The following is a 21,401-nucleotide window of genomic DNA, read 5'->3' as shown; positions in this document are numbered from 1 at the left end:
CAAGTGGCCCAGGAATCCTCCCTTGCTCTGCCCCAGAAGACATTCTTCAAAAGAACCAGCATGTACGTGCTGACCTAGGGGTAATGAAGATACTTCTTGAATGCTGGCCTGTGTCACAGGTTTAAGTAGCCTGTGGGGTCCTGAGCTGCCCTTACCTCACCTGGGTGAATATAACTCACACAAAATTAATTTTCTCAGAGAGAGAAAAGAGAGAATCAATATTTATTCCAGGATCAAAATGCTTTTCGTTTAAAGAACTCAGCAGTCAAGAAAAATGAGGAGCAATCATTTTGTTCCCATGACAAACAAAAGCTTCCTTGCCAGTAGACACTGTATATTGACAATAACCTGTAAGCACTGTAGCAGACATAGTAATAAGATGGTATTTTGCTGCAATGGATTTCTATTTTACAGACACTGTTTTTTGGTTCTAAACAGAAATTTTAAAGAATCAAAATACATTACTTTTCATTAAATAGCAACATTAAAATAGTTACAATTAACAAACACTTTATTTCCTACCCCCAGAACATCAGCTTCATTTAACATGTCCTAAATTAAATACTTCGGCCATAAATAATGACTATGAAATCATCAACTGATTCAAAATGCAAGGAACAGGAAGTTTGAGGGGGTTTTGGAAACTATGATTTCATTTTATTGCAATTAATTTGGTAGTGCACCAAGCTACCACCAAAAACGTCACACCAAATTAACTTTCATTTTATTAACCATGGCAGGTCAAATCATTAAAAAATTGAAGGTGTCTTAGTAATGAGACCTAACTCAATGACACTAATTTACAATGACACAGGTTCCTCCCTTCTGTATTACCTCACATACTTAGTAAGAAATCCTTGAAGGGTCAAATTCTTAAGTCATCTAGAAATTATTTTGAACACTCTCTATCTGAATTGTATTCATTTTGCTTCTAATACAACTCCCAGTTTTCACCCTGTCACATCAACTTGGCCTTTAGTGGCTTGATTCTGTTTCAAAAGATGTCATAAACCATGCTTGTCATCACCTGCTGCATTACATAGACCTCAGCGGTAACTATGTCACAGGCCAAATAAAACCAGCTTTTGTTAGCCACCCACCGATTTGTGTCATGTATGAACAGTTTTGGATCTCCACTTTATAAAATGGCATAAGCTGGTAGTTAATCAAAAACATTCAAGTGAACACCAACACTCCATAGTTTTTGGTATATTTCTGAATATATCTTAAATGCTTGTTACAGCAGCGTTTTGTCAAAGACACCAATTGCATCTACTTCTTTCCAGTGATCTTTAATCAAACCAAGCCAAATCCTGTATGTACCATTTCACCATGATGCAGTAGGTTTCTTGTCTTTTGGATTTGTGGTTATTTCTGAATGCTATTTTATCTAATTTTTCAGAAAAGCAGCACCTTTAAGAGCAGTCAGTGAAACTAAACAGCAACAGTGATGCAATAACTTACTCTTCAACAAGGAAGAGAGCGAGTGTAGGCTCACTGTATCCAGTAAGTACAAAGTAATGCCCAGTCCTGAAGGTGATAATCTGATAATACTGGACATTACAATATGGATATTAATATGGATTGAGAAGACAGTGAAAACAAGATTAAAATGCAATCAGAAGTGCTATTTTATTTTATTTTTACAGGGGTTTTATTGAGGCTTAGGAAAACCCCTGAGCTGAAAATAGGTGGAGATGAAGAGAATACTTTAGAGAAGCATAATCTGTGCTTGCTCTGTTCCTGCTCTTCCCTTCGCACTCATTTATGGTCATTAGGGAACGTGTTGCTTTTTTTTTTTTCGTTTTCTTTTCACACCATTCTAGAAACACAGCAATAACCAGCTTCATACATGGAGAGGATGGCGTAAGCTCCTAGTACATTTCCCAGTCCCCAAACTCATTTAATATAAAATCCTCAAGTTGAGGACATAACAGATATTAAACTGATAAAAACATATGCTACACTTGATCTTGCCAAAAGGTCAAGAAGCAAACACGAATCAGCAGACTCGGTGGTTTCTTGGTCTGACTCAGTGAGCACACTGAGTCTGAATCATCGTAAGATTTTAACACAGCAGAAGCAACAATTATGCAGCTTTGTCACTCAGATTTATTTCAAGAAGCTGGACAGACTGCATATCCCAAATAACTCACCTCAGGATTTCAATGAGCCCATGATTTTGCACACACAGTAACTGTTCCAGGACAGGAACTTGGGAAAGCTAACGATGCCATGTCCAGCTCCCAAAATATTCCAGTCTTGGTCTGATTATTTCCTCTCCGGTAAACTAATTAAAAAGAAAAAACACCCAACAACCTCCCCTCTAACCTCCTGCTGCCCCTCCACTACCTGCCCCAAACACCTAAGCAATCTTCTGGTTTCTGAAAAATTACAGGGCTATTTTAGAACCCTCTCCCCGCAGAGGAGAGAGCAACACATCTCCCCTACAGAAAGTATTTCGCAAAATTCTAAAAAGTTGACAGACTTTTTAATAAATAACATACTAAGGACAGAACTACACACTGCAGTGGACTTTTAAATGCTTGTTGGATGCATTAGAGCATCTCACACACTAACTCAAAGACTACATCTCAGACTTACCAAAGCATGATTTTTAATTACGCTGTATCAATCTCCACAATAAATTAACACAGCAAATGTCCACATACAAATGTCCACATACTGCTAAAGCTTTAAAAAATGATCCCTGTGCATGGAAACTAAAAATGTCTTTTGAAGTTAATGAGCAACAATGAAAGATGTTTGAGTAACTTGGAACAAGACAGCAACTTCTTAAGAATTACTTTCATTTTCAAGAACACTTTGTAAACAAGCTTGGATACCTTTCTCTTTCCCATTCTGTTTTCAATCACTTGTTATAATCACTAATTATTTACAAGAATAGAACAGTAGGTCAGAAGGAAAAGGAAACATACTGTCACAGCAGAAATACCCAGCTAATACACTGATGTTGGTGTTCCAAGCTGCACAAGAGAGCCAGCCAAATATACGGTAATTGTTTTACTTTCAATACAGAGTATTCAGTGAAACAGTATCAGCAAATCTACTGGATTTCAACGAGTTAAAATATTTTAATAGCACAGCTTTGTTCTTGAGTTTAATCACCTTTCCCTAAGGCTCTGAACAACATTTAAGCATGTGCTTAATTTGCTACTGAAGTCTTCAGAACTTTCAGTGAATACTGGAAGTTAAACATGTGCTTAATGAGATTTACTAGATCAGAATGCGTAAAAACCGATGTGAGCAGAATCAAAGCCCAAAGGCATTAGTCAAGTCCACCCTGAGTTTCTCTAAATATACAAGGCCTCCAAAATGCAAATGAAAACTTCATAATTATTATGACATGTCTACTGTACATCCGTAGTTCTGAAATACTGATATAGCAAGACACATACCAGACTTTATAGATCTTCAAAGGAGGAAAAGGAAAGAATTTACCCTAAAATACTAACTTGAAGCTTTTGTGGAATTTTGGTTGGCATCAGTAGTTCAGCAACACCCTTTGCCATGAGACAACTGTTGAATTGTCTCATGTTTCCTCCAAAAAAAAATGCAGTATAATTAAAACGTTTTGACTGGGTGCAGAAGGAAATGGAGGGATGGAGTTAACATATACGTCGGAGCTATCTGTTCCCCTGTGAAAAAGAAGGACTGTAATCTAACATTAGTATCTTACTTCCTCAATCATTCAGGCAAACAGTAATCCTCTCAAACCTGCGTTATACCAGATGATAAACATCTGCATTATACCAGATGATACTCTCTCAGATTAAATTAAATTAAATTACCTGCATGCCTTTAAGCCCCCTTTATCACTACCAAAGACTACCATTTCCTCCTAGTGCAGAGAAGTTTAACTTAACAAATAATGACTCAATGATCTTTGAATGCAGCATGTAAAATATAAAACCCTGCTTTACTATTTTGTGTGACATTTAAACTTCTAATTAAATTGCAACTAATAAATATTTTCCTTGACAGCAAATACTAAAAAAAGGATTTGACTCCAAGACAAAAATTCTTCAGATTCCACTCTCCCTATAAATGTTCAAATCTGAGTTAGCAACATTTAAATTCTTTCTGTTCTAGCTTACATGAAGGATCCAGTTCTGGCATCAAACATCAGAGATTTTTGTTTTTCTGCTTAGAAAAACTAACCATACTGCAGAAATGTTTAGCCATTTCTCTTAACAATATACTGTCACCAATCCTTTCTCTAATATACTCTCAGATCAACAAATCTGTTAAAGACAAAATTTTGCAAATTTAAATTTTGAACTTAACAATTGTTACTTCAATACAGCAGTTATTAGCATGGCAGGAGTTAATCTTCCCCACTCTTTTTAAGAGCAAAAACGTCTAGGAACAGCTGTCAGTCAGGTGAAGAATACAAGCTGCCAGCCTTTTAAACAGCAGGTACAGCATTTGAGCTCTGAATTAATTAGCATTCAGAAAGCCTGAACATCGCTTGATAACGCCGCAAGATAATTTTTGTCCCTTCCTGCAAATTAATACTGCTATTAAGATGAGCAAGGACACAATGCAGATCGTAACTGTACCCATCAAACAAAGTTTCACAAATAACAAATTAGAGTTCTAGCCAAGAATGCACCAAGTCAAAGCATTGCTGCAAATAACGTACAGGAATTCATCCTCGCTTTTGCACAGCATTCACAAAAACACACATAAAAGAATTTCTGTGTAAATGCACAAAATGTTTTCTGCATATAAGCACAGGCTTCTCAAAAGTTCAAGTTTCTAAATGTTTAAATAGCGGCTTTGTCTCAAAAGCATTCAGGCGATACAAGAGTCCCTTTGAACATACGCATATACACCAAAATGACAATTTAGCAAGGCCTTGGAGATTACACTTATAGCATCCTAAAAAACAAGGCCTCCACCAAATGCTGTTGCAGCCCTGCATCAAAGTCTACACAGCCCCGTGTGAAAAACCTTCCTCCTCTATATATCATTTCATTTAAATGACAAGCATATTTTAAAAAGCACAAATATGATTGATATCAGAATTTAATGAAGTTTAATAAGTGGCCATCTGTCAACAGTCAAGGAATAAAAAAGCAGCACATTATTATTTCCCAAAAGATTAGAAATATTGATGCTAATTAAAAGACACATTATCATTATCTCAAAGCAACATCTAAACACTAATCAGACTTCAGAGAAGGGGAAGGGGGCAGACCTATGGATACAAGTGCCCCCAAATGGGTCATTTGAGTTGATAATCTCTAAACTGGCATTATCATAGCGTACAGATTGGAACTTGGTAAGTAGCAGGTAACTCCTGGCTGAGTGGGCAAGCAATTAAACCCTGACCTGGTGTGCGAAAGATTATTTATTTTAAACTCACCTCTGTAGAAGAAATCTTTGACACATTTTTACAAAGAATTGCAAAAGATAACTATGCTACACATGGCATTTGACTACTTATTTTTTCCAATTTTCCATACATGGTATTTTAAACAAAATAAAACTTGGCATCGCAGTGCCCAAACATACGATTTATTGCACCATACTCAACTGCAATGTAGTAGGTATTTTTAGCTGACAAATGGATTGATGTCACATGCGCATAAGGGACTTGCATGGCCACTTATGACTGAAACACACACTGAAGGGAACAAAACCCATCAACATGGTGTCTGTGAAGCACTTTTGACTATTTGGGTCTTTAAGCGCTCCCTTCTGGGGTTCAGGGCTGCTTCAGCTCCTCATGATGAGCGCTATGGAGGAAGAAGGTACATAAAGGTACATGGTTCAGGCTGCTGTTAATGTCTGCCTGGAGCTCTGCCTTCAACATTAACAGTCAGTTTATTACTTTTTAAAATGTGGTATTTATTGACATTTTCATAATGCATCTCAATCAGAACCTCTTTTAAGCAAACAGACCTCTACTAACCTCAAAATCCATGCTTCATGTTTGAACAGAAGCAGCTGGCTGCCCATAACATGCTTTTTGTCTTAGTATGTGAAAAGCTGACAAGACCCTTGGCATTTATTGCTTGCAGAGAGGCAAAGCTATAGGCCGTGTGCAAATGCTTCCCTGCCCTTGTGATACAAGAGATGTGTAAGCAAAATATGACTGATCCCACCTCCCACGTCGCGGAAACTCTATGTACAGTTCCAGGTATAGCAATACGGACTCCATGAGCCTTGCTCATCAGTTTACCAACTTGAGGAGGCCAGTCAAACGGTTTTGTGGGGCCAGAGGAAAGAGGCCAGTACAGAATACTCCAGTGCTGAAGATACACGAAGCACAGGCAAACACAAAGTAAAAGGCATACCGGGGACAGATGGAGAAAACAAGGACAGGAGAATCACACTGAATATACAGAAAAATGACAAACTGTAAGTGTCACAGCTGGGGCTGCAGAAAAGCACAACTACTCTGGCAATCGAGGCCCAGGGACATGAGTACCTGTACATAATTAAGACCAGTCATTTTTTTCCACCATATTTTTAACAGCAAACTTTTTCACCTGTAACTGCGCTATCCAATCACCATCTCCACAGTGCAAGGCCACCTCTAGTCATCTTCCTCAGGTCAAGGAACCCATTCATCGCCATCAAGTGAAGCATATTTCGATTTTTACTTGTCATTTTTAAACCATTGCTTCACACAGATGTGACCTCTGATCCTGATTTTCCTTCCAACACTCCCCTTGCCATACTCTCACAGCCCTCCATTATCTCCTCCCTAAGAAATATTTTAAAAACTTAAGAAAGATGTCCCTGGTTTTGATTACCCTATTCCAATCTAACTCCTTGATCTTCAGCATAAACACTTCAATCATTCTGGCATTTTCATTGACTCAAATTGAGTGCAGAGACAGTAATTATTTCACAATCCCCTCGCCCTTTCATACACACATCTTCTGCCTTACACAATGACAAAGTGTTACCTCCCAGATCCTTAAACGGTTCAGATACTTCAGATATGCTTTGGATATGAATGTGACACGAGGGGACACTTAAATAAACCTTGTGAGGCTTACCTAGTACTAATTATTAGCAATTACAGTGCTTTTCTAACGTTGAGCTCCAATGCTCGAACATGATGCGAGCCATATAACCATACACTTGTTCCACTGATTAACAGGTTACTCAGGGTGAGCACAAGGTACAAGATCCCCTGAATTTTGCTGCCTGCTAAATGTAAATTCAGTGCAGCTGAAGCCAAAAGGGGAAATTCACAGTACTGTGTAGGTAAATTTGAGACAGGAGGTTCAGGCAGACATACAGAAATGAAAAAATACCATCTGTATTCAGTTTTATTTATGTTATTTGCTTCCATATCCACTAAATTTGTTTTAAACTCTCACTAAGTTCTTTATTCTTCGTGCTTCCCAGATTTGCCTTCTGACACTGTGCAACTGTTGTACATTGTATAGCTGTCAGAGCAGAAGTGGAATGTATTAAAAGCTGGATAATTGTAAGTTGGGGCATATGGCACTAAGGAGAATGTAAGAGTTAGTGGGAAGAAGGGGGTTTTGTTTTGATTTTTTCAAGAGTCCGGATATGACTAAAGCTTTTTCCGGTGGGCAAAGAAAATATCCCTTGTTTCTGTGTTTCTCCACAATTTGAAAAGTTGCTTGCCTTTTCCTTTTTTTTTTTTTTCCCCCGCTCTCCTTTTTTTTTGGGGGGGGTGGGGGGGGAGCTGGGGAGAAGAAGAGAGGAAGGGGAGTTTAACATTAATTCTAATTTACATGAAAAATAATAAACCTTCCTTCTGGTTCTCTTCTTCTGTCCCAAGAAAATATGTTCTCAAACAGCATGCACTACATTGAGGGTTTTGGGAAAAAAAAAAAAAACAAACAAAAAAACCCCCCAAAACCAACAACCCAAAAAACCACAGAAATGAGCTAGCTGCTGTGTAAACATGTCAGACTTCGTAGCTCACATGCATTGAAATGACCAGCACAGTTCACTCTTCTCAAAGGTATTGCTTCAAGCTGATTGCTGACTCAAGACAAGAACACAACTCTGGTCACAGTGAGTTTCTGAGTATTTTCTCTGCAGCTGCAGGGTATAGAGGGTTTTCTGTTTGTTTTGCTTTTTTTCCCCTTTTTCATATGAAACCTCAGATTCTGAAGTACAGTTTGGCAGCACCAGGCTGAATTCACTGCCAGTTTCCTAGGGTACAGAATCTCCAGTAACACAAAGCCCTGACTATCTTCTTGTCCAATAAATAATCAACATTTTGCACCACGATCTTCCTTAAAAATATGACTTCTTGTTTTTATATCTCGGTTGCAGCTAATCCTTTCTGTCAATGGGGCTTCATCTGTAACAAGCCTGCCTGTGACATTAGGTCCCAATGCATCTCTTCACAAATCCCCCACGCACGGCATGGTTCACAGAGTGCACAGGTTGCAAAAGGAAAGCAGAGACAGAGCCTGTCTTCTCTAATGGGATCAGAAAGGCTGCACTTTTGCATGGAAGATGCTCATCAAATGAGGACAGAGAGACAGCACGCTGTCAGGGAAGTCCAGGCTTACGTATCGCATTTTGGGTGCGTAAGCAGAACGGAGCATTCGTGCTATCTGTATTCTAGAACATCTCTCCTGTCGGGTTGAATTGTTGGTCACATGTTTATTGCTGTCAAGCTGGAAAGCTGACCCAGGCGATGTTTGCTTCATACTCAGCAACTTTAAACAGCTTTCTTCTAGGCTTGAAGGGCTAGCATTGAATAACTCGCTCTCCAGGACTTGTCCTTCCTTTTCTGCTCCCCTCTTCCTGCTTCAATTTTACACTTCTTCACTTTGCCCAACTTTTCAAAAGAAAGAGCACGAAGCAGTAAAAACTGGACATTTTTGCCAGGAGTGAATTATCAGAGGCTTCCTTGGTTTCACAGAAGGAATAAACTCAGTAACATCTATTTGCTCTCCCCGCCTTTAAAACCTGCCTGCCCCCCCTAATCACAGCAGCCTACATTTCAGCGTGCTTCGCCTCCTTCCTGCAGCACCTTCACTGAGCTCTCTTGCAAAATGCCGTTACGCTGTGTGGCTGCTTTCTTCCACCTTCTCAGGGAAACGGCTCCATTTTCACCTCATTGCTTAAAGCTGCTATAGGGACCCTTGACACCCAGGGAGTCATTTCTTCCAGTTACCTGGGACTTTAAACCAGTTCCCACAGGGTTCTCTGGGCTTCTCTGAAATAATTCTGTCGAGCAAAGAGTTTCCGTTCACTCAATGACCGAAAGTGCTGCAAAAGCTGCTTTTGATGGGTGCCAAACTGCTAATAACTGAGAGATCACAACGCCCATGTAATCAAAAACTACAGGTACTCTAGTCTTGTCTTCCGAGGTGCCCGAGAGAAAAGAGTATGCCTCTGTCTGTGTATACGCAGTAACACATTTTCTAGTAGAGAGTGAAACCATGTAACTGAGGGTACTTTGAAAAGGAGTTGTTTACATACTCTGTTCTCGATAAATTAGACGGTGCAGCAGAACAACACAGCTAAGCACAATAACAACATGTTCACTCACATACTGCATCATTCTAAATCCTTTCAGAATTAGCATCTTACAACACCTCCACAAATACAAATATTATTTATCTGTAGTAGCTTTTTCAAATAGTTCTATTACTTAAATTACGTTCTATATAGTTATTTAACATTATAATCAGTTGAGACACCCGAAGTATACTCTATAAAATTTCACCTTGGGCTTTCTGCCGAAATGCCGGTATTGCAAAACCTCCACGGGCCATTTGCACTTAAGTAAATACCTTTGCAGGCACTTTAGAAAAATTCATACACACCAGGCCTATTAATATTGTTTCCTATATACAAAAATCCCAAATGATCCAGAGGCATTCATTAATAATGTGCAGAAATTTCTTCACACAGACTCTATAAACCTTCAAAAACTTGCCAGATAAATACTGTGCTTTTGTGTAATAAGAAATTATAAAATTTTGGTTTTGATGAAACACTTGGACCTAATTGTCGTTTTAAGTATAGGAGTGCTCGTACCAAGCACTGCTGGTAAGAAGTATGAATCTATTTTATGCTCCCTTTCATACAACCATAGCAATATAAATTTAGCCATTGTATTACTGCTAACTAAACTTGAGATCCATTCATATGGGGAAATCACGCAAGGAACACCCAGATTCCAGGATGGATGTTATTTGTTTGGGTAAAAGGAATTAGGCCACAGGCACTCTACACACCTTGTAATTAGGTGAGACCCTGAGGACTTAAAAAAAAAGAAAGAAGAAAAGGAGCACCTGAATAGATTTTTCCCAGCTGCTTTCAGAACAGCTGGTCAATCAGCTGTCAGCTAAACAACTTGGGGGCGGGGGTGGGGGGGAGTTACCTGACATTATCTACTAACTGTTCAAAAAGAGCACAGCAGTAGCAAACCCACACAACTCTTTCTCTCCTCCAAGCAGAGAAGCCAGCATATGCCTTTATTTCAGCGGGACACTTGTCTCTAAACAGCAATCCTGCTTCAGCCAATAAATTTGTTTTATGTGCTTATATCCACTAACTTCAGCTGAATATTATGTAATAAAATACTTCCATATTCAGGTAAATATAAATATTATATTTAACTGAATATGAAAGTAAAAAGACCTCCTTAAAGACATCCTACAAGTGAGTCAGATCTGCTGGAGGAAGATAATAGTACAAGGAACAAACAGAAACATTTCACAAATTCCTTATAACAGTCAAAGACTTTGGCCTTTCAAGGCATTTGGTGATCTAAACAAGTCCACTGGGACCACCTGGAATGTAAACAAATTAACATTTTGATTAAACATCAATCAACAAGATCTTTCCATTTAAACCCAGGTCAGCTGCACTGGCAGCTGTTAGAGTGGTGACACTCGGAGGCTATGGAGTGTGTGGAAACACCCTTCTACTTTTCAAACATCTCCCTAAAACCTTACACTTCACAATTCAAAATTGATACAAATAAACATTACATTACAAATCCTGGGGGCAACCTCCCCAATTCCTTCATCCATCATCTCTTCTCATTCAAAATGTTGGAGGTTAAAACCTAAACCCATTCTCTCTAAACAGCAACTACTGCAACATTCGTACATCACTGCACCGCTCATCATCCTCGCCATAACATACTTCAGACCTGGTTTTACAGGTCAGAGACATAATGCAAACTCCTGGAGAAAAACACAAAATGAAACGTACTGGCATAAAACGTCAATCACCAGATCAGAGCATGCAAGTGACAGGACAAGGGGAAATGGCCTCAAGTTGTGCCAGGCAAGGTTTAGATTGGACATCAGGAAAAATTTCTTTACCAAAAGGGTTGTCAAGCACTGGAACAGGCTGCCCAGGGAAGTGGCAGAGTCACCGTCCCTGGAGGTGTCCAAAAAACATGTAGATGTGGCACTTCAGGACATGGTTTAGTGGGCATGGTGGTATTAGGTCAACAGTTGGACTTGATGATCTCAGAGGTCTGTTCCAACCTAGTGATTCTGTGATTCTATAAAGACATTCTTCCTTGCAGCCACACAAAACACATGATCAAGCTGCAGGTGATAAATAGTCAGGAATAACAAAATCCAGTCTACTTCACTGCGAGTGAACAAGTTATGCACATAATCCCTTCCCTAGATATTTCTAGCACGCTGGACAAGAATTTTAAAATGGGTCGCACATGATGGTTCTCCTAATACCTTTAATTAAAACACTACCAGAAGTTATAATGAAAAAGGATTACTTTTTTCTTTAATACACTAAAACCTCAAGCTCCTGTTATTTTACATTCTGGTGAGAAGGAAATGAACAACGAAGCCACATTTTTGGGATTTAAGATAATCATAAGATTTTAAGTTGAAGGGCAGGAAAGAGGCTTCATTTTTAAATTTGCTTTTAACAGATATAAGCCTTATGTTCCTTTATTATTACAAAGAGTCTCATTTAAAATGTCACCCTTTTAAACTCTGAACATTTGTTCACAAGCTGCATTTTTCCTTTGCCCCAATACAAATGACAAACACAGTCTCCCACTGAATGAAAGGAAGCCAGTTAATAATTGGCTTTATTGTAGTTTCTGGTTGTCTTGTAACACCCTCTGGATTTTCCTCTGAATGCGAAATTCTTAATGTCATCCTAGTTTTCATGGTGCTCAGCACACACGCGTGTGACTACTTCAAATAAAACAAGGCTATTTGCTGTTTGCAAACTCTCCTGCTCCCATCTGACAAAGGTATTTTATCCTCTCCTGGAAAAAAGCTGGGATACAGGGGCAAAGCAAGATGAAGGTCAATCAACTCCAAGATCTTTGTGTGCCCATGTGAAAAGCCGGCAGGTCCACCCGCTATGGGTATTCAGCACATTTTAGTATGTGTTGGGGTTCAGAGTGTCGCTCCCTCATTTCAGCAGCAGCGGTAAGAACTGTAGCTGCCCAGGACCTCTGTCTCATCGCTCCAGGAATGGGGACATCAGCAGCTGCTGTCTGCTTGATGCGATGATGCCAGGCCCTCCATGTAGGAGAAACATGGTGGCCAAACCCATGAGACAAGTAATGGGCTAGTCTCTTCTCCTTCACAAGATTCCCACCTCATGATTTCGGCAGCAAAACGAGACAAGGGAGCTCCTTCACACCAGCCTGATTCCTAGAGCTGCATCATCTTCTGCAGTCAAAAACGACTTTCGGGCTCTATGATCATATCATTAAAAACTCAATGATGGTGATCATATACAAAGGAGAAGACTTAAGCAAAACCGTGCAAGTGATTGTAACTCTCCAACCTTCTTTTAATACATAGCCTCTCTATGTAATTTTTGAGATTTGGAGGCTAGGAAAAAAGATCAAAATTGGTTTTTTTTTATTATTATTTTTTAATGTAAACTGGTTGTTTGGATTTTTAAAATTTTGTTGGAAAGCCAAACTGATATCCCACTACGGAGCAGCATGTTGGTGCTGACAGGCATATCATCAGTTCCAAAGACCCATTTATCAAAAATCTGGTACCTAAGCAATTGAAGGAAAAGACAGAGCTAGCAGATTATCTTCTGTGATAACAGGACGATAACATACATATCTGCTACTGTGTTTCATAAAGTATTTGCTAACAGCAGAGAAAAATCCTTAGTTCAATTCCAGATTCTCGATAAAGGTGCTGGGCTTACTACAGATCCGTCCCACCCAGCTCCATTCCTCTCGCAGAACACAGCTCTGAAATGGTAACACCTCTGCTGAGCATGAGACAACAGGGGTTTCAGTGCCTTCGTGAACAACCTAACCTTGAACAACTCAGGCAGACGTTTTACAAGAAAAAAAAAAACCCAAACAGAACACCCAACAAAAAACCCCCAAACCACACATAACCCCTTAAGAACTTTCAAACCCTTGCTCAAAGAATGAGCTCTGCTTCCTAATAAAAAAACCTTCTTTTTTTTTTAAATTTGTTTTAATATGGACAAACCAGCATTCTAGTGTACACTTGGTCTCATAAATGCTTCAACTGTTTTCAAATCGACTTTTCAGGAAAAAAAAAAACAACAAAAAACCAAAACATGCCAGGGCACACAATGGGTATAAAAATGTCTCAATTCAAACAAGTGAAATATGAAAAACCTATAAACAGCTAACAAAAAGAATGAAAAGTAATAAACAATGCAAAGTAAAAATGCTACCTGCTCCACCCACAATTATTTGTATTACTGGAGCGCTTGAAGACCCAGACTGGCACACAATTCCCCACCAGGAACTGCAGGACAACGAAGTCTGTGTTCTGAAAGGATTTAATGAGTGTTGGCCTTAAAATCATAGCCTGATAATACTGCAGTGCAACTCCAACGAGAGCTTGAGTGTGTCTGTGCTGCATGAAGAACTATGTCCCACTTACAAAAACAAAACCTCATTTAAGATTTAACAGATTGGAATAAATCTGGGCTCTAACTATAGTATGATGTAAGACAGAATATAAATTCATTGTCGCTGCCAATATATTTTGCCCAATCGTTCTGCCAGGTCCTATCGACCTGGAAAAAGAAGTACGCGTCCGTGTGCAAATCTGAGTGCATTAGACATGCACCTCTTCAAGAAAGAATACCTATGCAGGATTGATGGCTACAGACAGTATTTCTAATGGCCTTTTTAATTGGCACTATGATGATTAATTGGGGCCTTCACAGAACCCCAGGAGCTCTCATTACCAAACAGCATGGTGTCCCGGCCAACTGTGTGGGTGACTGTTATTAATAAACGGTCACCAGATCATGAGACACAAATAAGATAAATTTTATACAAGTCTACGAACCCCAGAAATTGGAGCCTACTACTGAGACAGCAGGAAAATTCTGTCTCCTCCTTCATATATTATTTCACCAGTACCCATATGCTCCAATAAAACAGAATAGGCCTCACGAAAGATATTGGAAACAGGCTACATATGTAACAAGGATTAAACACTCCATGCACTATTTCTTGCCGCTGTGAAGTTTACATTTGCTCACAGCTATACAGGGGACACTGCAATTGTCCCCACAGACAAGAGCAGGATTTAACCAAGCTAGGCCTGGTAATGACACATCAGCAATTGCTGGGAGCAGAGCAGGTATCTGCAGGAACAGCCATCCACACAAGTACCTCAACTACACCTGGCTGCTGTTGCTGCCTTTCACCCACAGAAATGCCTGATATGCTTCTTTTCACACAAGACCCAACTCAGGGGTCTGCCGGGGCTGGCTAACCCGCCATGGCAGCCCGACGGCTCTTCCCAGGGTAGCCGTGGCCCCGTGGGCATCAGGCGTGCGAGGCCAGAGGCAGCAACGTGGAGAGGACCCCGAGGGTTTCTGCTTTCGCTTTTTTTGGGTTAGACAGCTCTCATCTGGCTTCCATCATCTGTGCTCCTGCCGTTTGTAGCACGGCCTGAGCAGAGCGCACGCAGCTCCGTTCCCTGCCCACCACAGCCCTCCTCAGCTCCAGCCCGGTGGCGGAGGCTCGTTTCGCGGTGAAAGCAGTTATTTGCCGTCCCGAGGGCTTCCAGAGCCGCTCACGCTCCTCCGGGGGTGCCTGGCAGGGCGCAGCAGCCCAGACAAAACAGCGGCGCCGCCCGCCAACACCCGACGGGGGCGGAGCCTCCGCACCGCTGCGCAACGGCAGGCCGCGGTCTGAGGGGAGCGGGGAGGGCGGGGGGCTGAGGCGCGGCCGGGCCGGGCCGGGCCGTGGAGGGGAGGGGAGCCCGACCCGCCGTCTGTGCGGCAGCCGTGGGCCGCTGACGGGGGCGTTCGCGGGTGCTCGGCGCCACGGGGAGGCGCCGGCCGACGAGACGGGGCTGCTGCGGGAGAGACTGCCCGGCGGGGACGCGGGTAGGGGCTCAGGGGGCCCGCTCGGTGCATCCCTCACGGCCGGCTCACGGGCAGTGCCGGCGTGGCTTTTCCTTCTCCATTCCAGAATCGGTGATTAAAAGCTTCCTAATAGACAAAAAAAAAATTAAACTGATTGAAATTCTCCCGAATGAAAGCTCTTTCTAGCCGGTGCAGCACCCGCACGCAAGTTCAGAAAGCTGCCATTTTGCTTCACTGCCGAATAGTTAGGAATGCTGTGGTGTGACTAACAGCGAAAGCGAACGGGCTTGGGTGTAATTCACCAGCTCAGTGGGCAAGATCACACGGAAGCCCGTGAGTGCCTCCAATACATCATGAAGAAACGTTTAGTCATTTAAAAATACTCTGTAAGTAATCTTGGATAACATTAACACCATCTTAAATTCTGTGATTTGGGATTTTGTCGCACACTGACAAAGGACTCAGATTCTCATTAGAATTATGTAAAATCTTCTTACACAAATCTCCTGTCAGCTTCAATCCATTAAAAATAATAAAGGTATGCTCAAAATTAGGGACCAAAGCAAATTTTGTTTAGACTTAACAGATTCAATTTACTATGCTGTTAATCGGATAGCACCAATACACTTTTCACTTTGCCTCGACAACCTGACCTAATAGGACATTTGATTCCTTTAACATCACATCGTGAATCTGTAGAACGCTGGTCACAACACAGATTCAACCCCAGCTGCAGGTCAAAATAAACCACTTGGGCAGCTACCAGGCAAGTGGTCGCTCCCAAAGCATCGTCCCTTGTGCTGAGCATCCTGTGTTTGTACCTTTCCAATATCCCCTCCAAAGCCAGAACTTGCGATAATGATCACCCACCAGCCAGCACAGGAGGAAAGCTTAGATCATCTCTTGCCCAATTAACTGGGTTTGCGTTCCCGTCCTTTCTTCCCACTCCAAACAGAATGGAGGCTTTGCTGCATCTGAAAAGGCTCAGCCTAGCTGGAAGAAGACAGGGAATAGATGTGATGACTAGCAGAATATAAGCCCCATGAAGAGATGAGAGTAGCCTCCAAAAGTACGTTTCTTATAAAATAAATTAAAAAAAAAATACTTTTCTGGTGAGGACAAAGTTCAGGACTGTTCGAGCTGAGCTGGTGACTGCTAGAAGCCAGCCAGTACTGCACCCCTGACGAGCCCCTATTAGGGCAGTTGGCTGCACACCCCAAATACCCATATGGCACACAGCTGCGCACAGGCTAGTTGCAGGGGTTGTTAGTAGTTGCAGCCTTCTGTTAAGAAACACACCTATTTTCTGAGAAACACATCTTCCCAAGCGCAGCTCCAGCTGACTTGCACCAAAAGGATATAGTGCGGCAATGTGTTTTTTGCGTCTTATTTTGTAACCTAAGTAAAGGCAATACCGAGAAAAAACAAGCCAACCAAACAGTCAGTTATCAGGAAAGTGTGCTTTTTTTAGCCATGACAGTAATGCTAGAGTAAACTGGCTTTGAAAGATTTCAGAGTTTTGTGTTTTTGAGGATTTTATGAACCAGTTGCAAATGCATTTGTATCATTAAGAATTAGTTTAAGTTGCACTTCCCTGGGAAAGAAACTACTGTAAATCAATCTTATTTTAAATACACATGAACAGCTTAAAATTGCATCGTATGCCATCGCGAACATGCGTTCGCTTCCAACTCCAAAGTAGATTTAAGTTTCACTACAGAGCTGAAGATATCATTCAGAAACAGATGTTAAAGTGTCATGAAAAGCAACAGTCTTACTGAAGAAATTAACTTCTTTACAGCATTAAAAAAAAGTTAGACAGGTTAAATAATAGATGCCCTATTCAACATTTTTAGGCAATGTAAATAGCCACCACTATGAATCACAAATCATGAGAAATTGCCACGTTTCTGGAAATGGGTATTTATCTCCTTGAAACACATGCGCTTGCACTCATGACACATGGCAAGCTTGCCCAATAGGAACTCATGGGAAAAAAATTGAAAAAGAAAAAAATTAATCCAAAGAACTGACACATATGACATATTTGTAAGAATAATTGAGCTGGTGAATCACAAATCCCAGCCTTTTTCCCAGGAGTACTGCTCCTACAGGAGAGGGGAAAAAAAAGAAAAAAAAAGAAAAGCACCCCACCCAAACAAAAAACCCTCCAAAACATGTCTCTGTTTTAAAGTGATCTAGATTTTTTTAAACTGTTTTTAAATTTGAAAATTATTCTATTTTGCCATTCTAAAGAAAAAAGGGTAATAGCACACTATTGTTAAAAATGAACCTTTACTTCAAGTTTGATTTAATAAGGAGTTTGTAAAAATACTGCAACACAAATGAACTCAATATGTTCTCCTCCCTGGCCTCCGGTAGACAGAAAATTATATTTTGAAAATCCATTGACATGAGTCAAATTGTCTTGCCTCTAGAATTTTTATGGTTTCAGACATATCTGACATAACATTTTTGCTACCCTCTTGTTAGCTCTCTCGAATCATTAGTGGCATTTCAGTGTACAGGCGGAGAACGCTAAATTAAAGAGTAGATTTCAGTTTTTAAGCCCCAGGGCAGAAAAGGTTGAGCACATCAGAGAGAAAATGTATTTTACTTCCAACTCAGATTGCCTGTGCTCTCATCACATTACCTCAGCACCCCTTCAGCTTCTGTGTGAAGCAGAGGTGTATTACGCTCTGAAGGGAGCTCATTCTTCTGTCCTATAAGCTAAAGAAAGACATTTCTGGAGTGATGAGAACTGCTTGAGTTAGATGCAGAAGATACTTGAAAAATGCCTCGTGGGGTTCCAGCCGTACAAGCCTAAGCATAATAGCACGGAATGGGAGGTGTGGCACACCAGAAATTTATAACTGCTGGTGGACTAAGCTTTTATTGCCTTTAGAAACACTGAGATGAAAGGGAAAAACAACTCTACATTGAGGGGGGGGGGGGGGGGGAAGGCAAATGCACACAATGGGTTTTTTATATATTACTGAGACGGGTTTCTATTGCTATGGGACTTTTGTCAGTTCATTGAGCTGAGAGGATAATTTTGTGGTGTGTCAGCAGAGCAACTGAAGGACTTAACTGGTTGGTTCATGCACACCTTGACAAATGGCTAATTGCAGCCGTGGACTGTTTTGAAATTCTGAGCATTCATATGTCCATGAAAGAAATCACAAGTGAAATCTGGTAGAAAAGGAGAAAGGGAAAGCACAGCATGGAGATGGGGAGAGAGGGAGGGTTCATTACACACAGCAGCAGACTAACTACAAAAGGATGTGCAAGTAGAGCACCAGTGTGTCACTTGTGCCAGTCGTGAGAGGTGTCTAGAGACATTTGGCATAGAAAGCAAATACACAACATAAAAATTAAGTGAACATGTATTTTTTTTTTTTCCCCACAGTTCCTAAAACTACAGACTTCAGTTCCAAAGCCAACTGAAAAACCCACACCAAAAACCCCATGTACCAAACCAACCAGCCTCCTTCCCACCCTTCCCCTCCCTTTCCCAAAACCAGCAACTGTAAAATGAAAGAAAAAAGTGATCAGTTTAGTTACATGAAGGCAGGGACAGAGGAAGAAGCTTTGAACATGGTGAAAATCAGGGAACAGGAGACTGCATAGAAAGCAGAAGACAGCTGCACCAGCAGAGTAAAAAACATAGCTAAGTGTAAGAAACATGACTATTCACAGAAACCTCATTGCTACCTTCGTCATGAAGGACAACATCTTGTAGGGCCTAAGCTACCAAAGGGAAACTATTGAACTGCCTTTCGTCAGACCGGGCCCTCAACGTACACCCTCATTGATGTCTCCAATCTGTACATAATCACCCCTTGTTCTGTAACGGCTGAAGATGCACTGTGTAATTTCTTTGGGGACTGCTTCTTTATAAGAGGCGGTTGTGAAAGAAGGTGGCCCAAAATATTTCAAATTAGTTTCAAAAAATTAACTCAATACACCCCACTTTTCAAAATACTGGCTTTTCATACAGCATTCTCCAGTCTAACTCCTCTGAAGAAATAAATTCAATTTAAGAGGAAAAAAAAAAAGATACAATTTTCCGTAACTGGAAAAGGCAAATCAATACTTCATAAGTATGGTATGCACTAAGATAATTAATTTTCCACAATATGCTCAAATCTCAGCAGTGAAAACAGTATAAAACCAAATTAATGACTAAATATTCTACATACTAAGAGCAAGAAAACACTCTTTGATTCTTGTTAAATAGATTAAATGGAAAATGGTTTCTATGGCTGTCAAATTGCAGCCAGTCTGAACACCTTGAATTCTGAACCCTATGGATAGTACTGTAATTGTCTTTTCTTAAGGGTTTGTTAGAAGCTTCATATTGTATCAAAAACCTTTCTGAAGGGAAAGGCAACATTTAAAGATCTCATTCATTTGGACTGTGCCTCATTTCCATTATTCCCAAAGCTCACGTAGATTTTATCTCTCTCGTTCTTTGCAAGGTCATATTCTGTCATTTTACTCGTTACATCCCAAGCTTCAAGATCAGCAAACACAACCTTAAATGCACTTCACCCTCACGCTAAAAAAAAAAAAAAAAAAAAAAAAAAAAAAAAAATCCTTCAGAAAAGGCGATTTTGACATTGGCTGCCTGCAGTTTGACTCCATAACGCTTCGCAGTGAGATCAAGAATAATACTTCACTTTATAATGCTCACCTCGAGATTGTGTCGGTAATGAAACACTCCAGGCAGGGATCACTTAGAACAGCAAATGGCTTTAACATTTCCAGGGAGCAAAGGAATTGAAACATACTACATTCCACATTTTCAGAACAAAGACGGGACTAAAAGACACAGAAATAAAAAAATAACCAAAAAAAAGAAAAGAATTCTTCTTGGTGGAATGTCTTGAATGAGTGAATGTGTATGGCTGAAGTAGCTGCCGTGCTGTGTAAGGCAGTATGGTTTTCTTAACCACAGCTTAAAATCAATAGTAAGTGCAAGATGAATTCCCACCAGAATATTTTCTAGAAATATTTCAGTCTATTTCCACATTTTCATTAAAGCAAATATGTGACCAAAAAGCCTTCCTGAAGGAAAGCGTTGCACTGCAGTGGTTTCTTCAAGATCAGTTGTAAATTTATTCCCAAATTTCTAACACCATACACAGATATGCATAGGAAGTTCAAAAATAGAGAGCGCAAATGCACAAGCAGAGGCAGTAAAATAAAATACAGTCATAAAATCTGCCCCCTTCCGAGCTGGATTTCACAGAACCTCAACTGGAGGAAAGTAGGCAATAAAAGCAGATCTGTGGGTGTTCGCACTATGCACGAGAATATATGCAGGCATATCTCACTGCATGATATACAAGTTATTTCACTGGAAATTTCACATCTCCTGACATGTCATCCCTGCAGACAAAGAATCTGATCCAATTTTGATAATTTCTGATACAATTATTTTTATACAGCGATCGACAGACTCCAATGTCAGCCTTGCGCCGTTGTAGAAAGTGTTACCTGCACCTCTTCTGAGGCCACATTCTCTGTAATAGACTTCTCCCCTTGCTTGAATTGAAGCAGAAACAGTAACCTGATTCTCAGTTTTTCAAATCAGTAAGTGCAATTTCACCCTGAAGGGTGACAAGTTGAAGTTAGGGCCTCCTATCTTCAGATCTCCTCCACGTGCCTTCAGTATTTAATCTGAAGCTAGATAGGGAGATGATAGTTAGCTGGTTAAAAAGCATGAACTCTGTAACTCTTCAAAGATTTGTGTGCGTGACATTTAACCTGAGTCATTGAGATGAATGAAACACAAAAATTTTCACACCTACAATTACACCCCCCACCTACATTCACTTTTCAGAGCATGAGTACGTCCCTAAAAGAAGGCGGCTTAGAACTGTGCTTTCCAGTGGAGTGAATTGTTACCAAGCTAAAACGGGGCTGCAGGGATGATAGTCTGGGTGTGCGATACGATCGCTCGATGGGATGAGGCCTAAGAAGATCATAAAAGGCTGCCAGTGACGCGAGCTAATGAAGTCACTCCTTCAGCTCAAGGGCTTTGGTACTGTCAGTCTTGCACTCAGTCCTTCCTGTAT

General features: G+C 40.5%; 1 protein-coding gene and 1 non-coding gene across 5 annotated transcripts in view; both read right to left on the bottom strand.

Annotated features, from left to right (window-relative positions):
• The window catches only part of MACROD2 (mono-ADP ribosylhydrolase 2), an 877,957-nt gene that overhangs the window by 473,764 nt on the left and 382,792 nt on the right, over positions 1-21,401 (bottom strand). The window lies entirely within an intron of this gene.
• On the bottom strand, positions 1,808-1,996 carry LOC147415949 (U2 spliceosomal RNA). The gene has a single exon (XR_015183394.1). It is a non-coding gene; the product is annotated as a U2 spliceosomal RNA (small nuclear RNA).

Source organism: Leptosomus discolor, chromosome 2 (assembly GCF_034619465.1).
Source record: "Leptosomus discolor isolate bLepDis1 chromosome 2, bLepDis1.hap2, whole genome shotgun sequence".
NCBI classification, from domain to species: Eukaryota; Metazoa; Chordata; class Aves; order Leptosomiformes; family Leptosomidae; genus Leptosomus; species Leptosomus discolor.
The sequence above is the reverse complement of the archived record's forward strand: the minus strand, read 5'-3'. Positions and strand labels throughout refer to the sequence as shown.